Here is a 6965-nt window from a genome sequence, read left to right as displayed (position 1 = left end):
GTGTAATTCATTAATTTTTAATGTAAAATATACCTGTAACATTTTAAATATTAATAACATATCTATATATATATATATATATATATATATATATATATATATATATATATATATATATATATATATATATATATATATATATATCTATATATATATATATATATATATATATATATATTTTTTTTTATTTTTTTTCTCGGTAAAAACTAATTCTATTAAGAGGAAGTATGGTACAATATGAAGTTACAACCAAGAGAGGCAAGAAAACGAGCAGCCGGAAAGGATAGACTATCCACCTCGGCCCCTAAGAGAAAACAAGAAGAGAGCAGTACTGAGCAAGAAGTAACAAGAAGAACATAGTAACAAGAACAGAACAAAGGATTCTACCCAACGTGGGTAGAATCAACTATTCGACATTTTTTCCCTTTCTTTTTACCAACTTTGACCCAATCAAGATGACTCTGTTGTGCTGGTATGATCTGCAAGCTGAGTTGGGCTGACTGAGGGGTTTCCTTGTCTGAATCCGAGGGAGAGGACTCATGAGTTCTTTTCTGTGAGTTTGATGGAACAGCAGAATCCTCAGGACGAGCCGAGGACAGATCCTGTGCCATATTTGCTTCCATAGCTTCCGCGTCCCTTTCCTCTTCATCTGAGCTGAAATCAAAATCATCCATGGGAGGAGGATCATGAGGTTTCTAGCTTTTGGATTTCAGCTTAGGATTGGCTTTCTTCTTTTGGGCGGGCATCGTGGGACAAGAGCTCTGAAGGTGCCCTGTGTGATGGCAATTTCGGCAGCGGAAGGCTGTGTTCTCGTAATCCAGGGACTGAGTCCAATAGAAGTCTCCAATTTTGAGATTAATCTGATCAGGTAGACCTTTGCTCATGTCTATTTCTGCACAGATTCTGGCGAAGGTGAATATGCCCTTTTCCCTCTAGAGGTGTCTATGGCTAGAAAGCGGCCTAGAGAATTGTCGATTCCTTAGAATACAGCAAAGTGCCATAGATGCGTCGGGAGATTAGGAAGTCTGACCCAGATGGGGAGCTTGGTGATGATGGTTGAAGAGGGATCAAAATCTAGGAACCAAGGGGTGAGGAATAAACCTGCTGAGCCCCAAAACCATGGGCCTTCAGTTAATGCTTTTTGGTAGTCTTCACTGAGAACAAATACTACAATGAAGAAACCCTTTAAGCAAAGAAGAACCTTGCAGTTGTTGGTCCAATTAGAGTGAATGCATTGGTAGAGATCGGCTATGCGCGGCCATAGCCCATTGAACCTGCAAATGATGGCATGCTTTGCATACAATTGGAATTTCTCATCCAGCGAAGGATGCATTATTTCAATGGAGGGGGTTTCCTCCAGTTTGTCCACCAAAAAAGGTTTGGGAGCCTGAGTTGGTGGAGCTATTTTCTTGGGCCTCTGAGCATGGACATCATCTTTGTATGAAAAAGCCTCAGCAGATGATGACTGTCCAACAGCTCCCCCTCTCAAACGCATGGTAAAAATGATGGAGGCATTTCTATTGATGTTGTAAAAAGAAAGGGGATAAAGATCCTCAAGTTGTTTACCTTCGTGGAGGAGTCGTTGAGATGCACAGGGGATCCCCAACCTAAATTCCAAGATTTGCTTGAGTTCCTGCACAAGATCCGAAGAGCATACCCATTGTAGTAGATTTTTGCCAGAAAGGAGCACGATCTGGATCTGGAACGAGGTAGAGTGATCAGACATTTGCTTTTCTTTGCAGATCTTCTCCACAAAAAAGGGTGTTGTCGCAATTCCTGATACAGGGGAGGAATGAGGTAGATACATGAGAAGTCCATTTCCTTCCTCCTCACAATTAGCATCCCCCAGGCTCAGAAGGCCTTCCTTGTCTCCATTAGCAACAGTAACCCTCTCCCTGAGTTCACTGTAAATCTCCTTCTTCCAACTCCTTCCTTCCAATTTTTGAGCTTTTTTAATGGCGGCCTCCAACGTCTGAGGCGAGTCCGCGCAAACAGAATCCACGATGCCGCCTTCTAGAGCCATCTGAGCATTACACTTGCGGGCGCCCAACACCACATCCTTTAGGGGACCGGGCATGAGCTTGCTCCGAATGACAGCCATGAAACCCTTGGTAAACTTCAAATCGATGTCGAGCTCGCGCGTGAAGAGCACAGATCGGTGTTCTTTTATGAACCTGTAGTCTTGCGCCAGGGCCAGCATGAAACCTCCGGCTGCAGCGTGCCCACAGATGCAGCGATGGTGGGCAACCTGAGCCTCACCACGGAGGCAAGCAGGGTTTCAAACCTGATCCGGAGTGTGCTCGAGGGGATATCTGGATTCTGAGAGATCCATTGAAGGTCGAGACCGTTTGAAAAGAGTCTACCCTAGTTCGTGGTCACGAGGGTCCCTGTGTCTTGGGAATCCTGGACCTCTTGTAGCGCAGCCGAAATAGCGTCCATGGAGGAGGGTTTCTCTGGAATTCAATAACATATCTATATTAATAACATATATAACATATATATAGATAGATATATCATTTTAAAAGGGAGTTGAGAAGAAGGCCACCGAAACCCTAATCGCCTCGTTGTCATCGACTGCCATCGTCATTGTTGTGTTCGTTGGTGCTCGTGTAGTGTAGGGGTTGCCACTGGTTTTTACATTGCTTTGCGCCCCTGCTTATTGATCGCCCATTTTTGGGCTTGATGTTTAGACTTATAGGGGCAACCTCTAACCTGTTTCCATGGGCATTTCTTTATCCTAATTTGTTGGACATTATGTAGGGGTTTATATGACCTGGTTTTTAAATGTCGATTGCTCGTTGATGGGCTTGTATTTGCAGTCTCTAGGGTTTTCATATTAGCCTAAAATGTTTTCCATTTTTCCTTGGCTTTTATGTTTAGCCCTTCTAGGTTTCTTCAAATGGTAAATCTCATTTTTTTATTTTGTATTTACTGGAATGTGTTTTCGCATATGCAATTTTTTTTTCCTTATTATACTTAAAAAATAAATAAACATGTAACATTTAAAAAAATATTTGTAACAAAATTATATATAGAGAGATATGTAAATATGTTTTTTACTTTTAAATATGATTGCGATATGTATTAAATTTTCATTATAAAGGATTTGTGTAATTTAAAAAATATTAATAATAAAATAATATATATATATATATATATATATATATATATATATATATATATATATATATATATATATATATTCACATTTTACACGTTCACATTCACATTTTAAAAAATATTAATAACAAAAGAAAATTTTAATGTGAATGGAACGTGTAAAATATGGATTTTATATAAAGAGATTGTTCTTATTCAATTCATAAGCTTTGTTAGGGAGATTTGTAATTCTTTCTTTTTTTAATATAGAGTAACATTTTAAAAAATACTTGTAATATATATAAAGACTTATGGATATATGTTTGGAGTTGTCTATAATGCGACTTTTTGGAGAGACGGAATAAGAAATTGAGGTTAAATTTTGATTTCTTGCAGTTAAAATGGTTTTTTAACTGCATATTTGGATTCAGCACCTCGAAAACCCCTGGGACGCTTTCATTGTGCAGAAACTAGCTATCAAACTTGCGATTCCAATAAATTCCTGCCGGATTTCGAAAAACCCGCCGAAAAGCTTTCAAAAAGTCGCGTTATAGACAACTGCTATATGTTTTCTATTTCTGAACATGATTGAAACGTGTATTTTAATACATATAAAGTGAATCACAAATCAAATATTTCAATTTCAACTATATGCATACTATATAAAATAAAATATATATATATATATATATATATATATATATATATATATATATATATATATATATAAACATAAACATTTTAAAAAATATTTATAACAAAAATAATCATATATAGAGAGTGTTTATGTGTTTTCTATTTCCAAATATATATAAGAGTTAAAAGTCGAATATAGATTTTATATATATAAAGAGTGAGAAATCTAATAGTTTTTTAAAGATAGATTTGTAATTAATTTATTTTTTAATATGGAGGTGACACATATATATTAAAAAATATTTATTAGTGTAGGTCCATCTTAATCATGGTTTTAGCAAGTGCTGAAGGGATCAAATTTTTTGATCTTCATACCTCTTTTAGAGTTTAAAACTTTAAAGGTTTACATCTCAAAGATTTGATCCCTCTTGATGATTAATATATTCATAGTTATAATGGATCTATGTTTTCTACTTCCAAATTGGATTGCAATATATATTAGCAGTTTAATGTGTAAAATGTGAATCATAAATTATCTATATAATGTGTGTGTGTGTGTTTTTCTCAAAATCAGCATAGATCCATCTTAATTTCGAATGTACCAAGATCCAAAAAGAATAAAATATTTTCACATGCAAAAAATATGCATCTCAAGAGATTTAATCCTTCTAGACTTAATAGATTCAAAATTAAAATAAATCTATATTAATAATAATTATAATCAAAACTTACACTTTACAATTTTCATACATCTGTAATTATAATTACACTCAAATATCTTATCACAAAACACTCTATAATTTAATATGTATTTCATATTTTCAAAAAATACAAAATATTTACCAGCAAAAAATGATTACTTATTTGACAACTAAATTGAGTTTTCTCATTTCTTATTTAGAAAATATTATTAAATAAACTTTACATCCAAAAATAAATATTTTTTAAATAAATTTATATTAATATATTCCATTTTCTTAATTTTATAAATAAAAAAATACAACTATTAATATAAAATATTGTTTATTTATATAAACATCTCCAAAATATTATATCAACATGGTACCATATTAAAGTCGTTTCTAAAAAAAGTATTTTCCCATATTAAAATAAAATATCCTTTTAACTCGTATCCACGTGTGAATACCACCTCATACATACTTTTTCAAAGGAAAAAAACAACCGCTAAACGAAGGTTGTTACATCATAGTAGAAGGCTTTTCCCAACGTGGATTGACTAGTTTATCAAATATTAAATATTTTTTAAACTTTATCACACGTTTTTCAGTTTTTTTTTAACAATTATATGTTTATCATTTCTTAATTAATGATTTGGATGTTAAATCCTATCTTATTACATTATAATATATTAAGTTATTCATATTTTTTAATATATAATATTTTGACTAACAATTTAATTAATTTATTTATTTATTATTAATGGTTTAGTGGAGAAGTGATTTGTTTCTTATTGAATGGTTTAAAATCAAGTGTGCTTACATAGTTTTAAGTTTGATTTTATTTATTTATTTATTATTAACAGTTTAGTGGAGAAGTGATTTGTTTATGAGTGAATGGTTTAAAATCAAATATGTTTAGATAGTTTTAAGCAATCAAGTGTGCTTACATAGTTTTAAGTTTGATTTTATTTATTTATTTATTATTAACAGTTTAGTGGAAAAGTGATTTGTTTATTAGTGAATGGTTTAAAATCAAATATGTTTAGATAGTTTTAAGCTTGATTTTGTAGAGTTTTTGAGAAGTTCCTTCCTCTTTTTTTAAAGATGAATAATCTTGTTTGACCTTGTAGAGTTTTTGGGAAGTTCCTTCTTCCTCTTTTGGGTTAATTTATGTTAATAAAATAAAATGTCTAAATAAAATTTTGTTAATATATTTAAATAAATATGTTAATTTATTAGTAATTATTTATAATAAAAAAATTATATATATATATATATATATATATATATATAATTATTATATAAATTTATATTAGACAATGATATAATTAACTTAAAAAAATATAAAATATGTTTTACCCAATATAATAATTTTTTGACTTCAAACTATGTAATATTAGTATTATACAAATTATATAGTGCATTTAACATTTTTCCAAAATAATTGTAGATACTTCATTATATTTAATTAATGACTTAAGGAACTTTAAATATTGTGATAGCTCTTTGTATTTCATGGTTTTGGCATCAAGATGATCTACCCATCTAATTGTTCACAATATCACAATTTCATTTATCTCTATTGGGGACCTCTAATAATGATCTTGGATTTTATAGCAAATATTTTCAGAATAAAAAATATGTATACATGTTGTAATTATAATAGGTGTAAATATTTCATTGTATTTAATTAATGATTTTGGGCACTTTAAATATTGTGATGCCTCTTTGCATTTCACAATATTGTGATGCTCTTTGCATTTCATAGTTTGGGCATCAAAATGAATCTACCAAATTCATTACTTAGATTATCACAATTTTATCGGTATTGTAAATATTTTCAAAATAGAAATATTTATATATGTTATAAACAACTATTATTATTATTATTATTATTATTATTTAGTATATTAATATTTAGTTTTATTTACAAGAATTTCATAGTTTTAGTATAAAATTGCATCTTTTATAAATATATTGATCATGTTTTTATTGATTTTATGGTAAAGTTTAATAATTATCCTTGTTCATTTAGTAAATATGTTGATTTACAAGACAAAGTGATGTTAAATGCCAAACAATGTATATTCTTGATAACATGGTAGCTAATTTATTGATAGAAATTAGGGTTTTTTAAATTGTTTTATTTTCTTCGATAGTTGAGTAGGGGGGGTGGGGGCAAGCATGAGATTGACACCTGAGAAAATATGTCATGTGTGCTAAAATTTGGGGTCCATAAGCTTGGGATCTTCTATAAGACAAGGCGTTGATTGAAGTCTTCCTATTATGGAAATTCATTTCCAAGCTCTCATTTCCTTGCGTTGAAGCCCCCCAAAAGCTACCAAGTTCCTAGAATTATTTTTAACTAATTGGTGGCATTTTGTACCTATACCAAACTCTCAAAAATATTGAAATGATGGGAATGAGTTTTGGAGATGCTCAAGAGAAGTTATCATGCAACTACAATTAAAAACTAACTTGAAACACATATACCTTTTTATACAAAATTTGCATAGCTTTATGATTAGCATAGCTCTTAACTTTATATAT

The 6965-nt window shown here is 31.1% G+C and overlaps 1 pseudogene; it reads right to left on the bottom strand.

Annotated features, from left to right (window-relative positions):
• Positions 1-1248: 1248 nt before the first annotated feature.
• On the bottom strand, positions 1249-2728 carry LOC149259300 (enoyl-CoA delta isomerase 1, peroxisomal-like; annotated as a pseudogene).
• Positions 2729-6965: the final 4237 nt, after the last annotated feature.

The sequence above is a fragment of the Pinus tabuliformis genome, chromosome 6 (assembly GCF_031772625.1).
Source record: "Pinus tabuliformis cultivar Carrire ecotype Pingquan chromosome 6, CPIR1, whole genome shotgun sequence".
In the NCBI taxonomy this organism is placed as follows: domain Eukaryota; kingdom Viridiplantae; phylum Streptophyta; class Pinopsida; order Pinales; family Pinaceae; genus Pinus; species Pinus tabuliformis.
The sequence above is the reverse complement of the archived record's forward strand: the minus strand, read 5'-3'. Positions and strand labels throughout refer to the sequence as shown.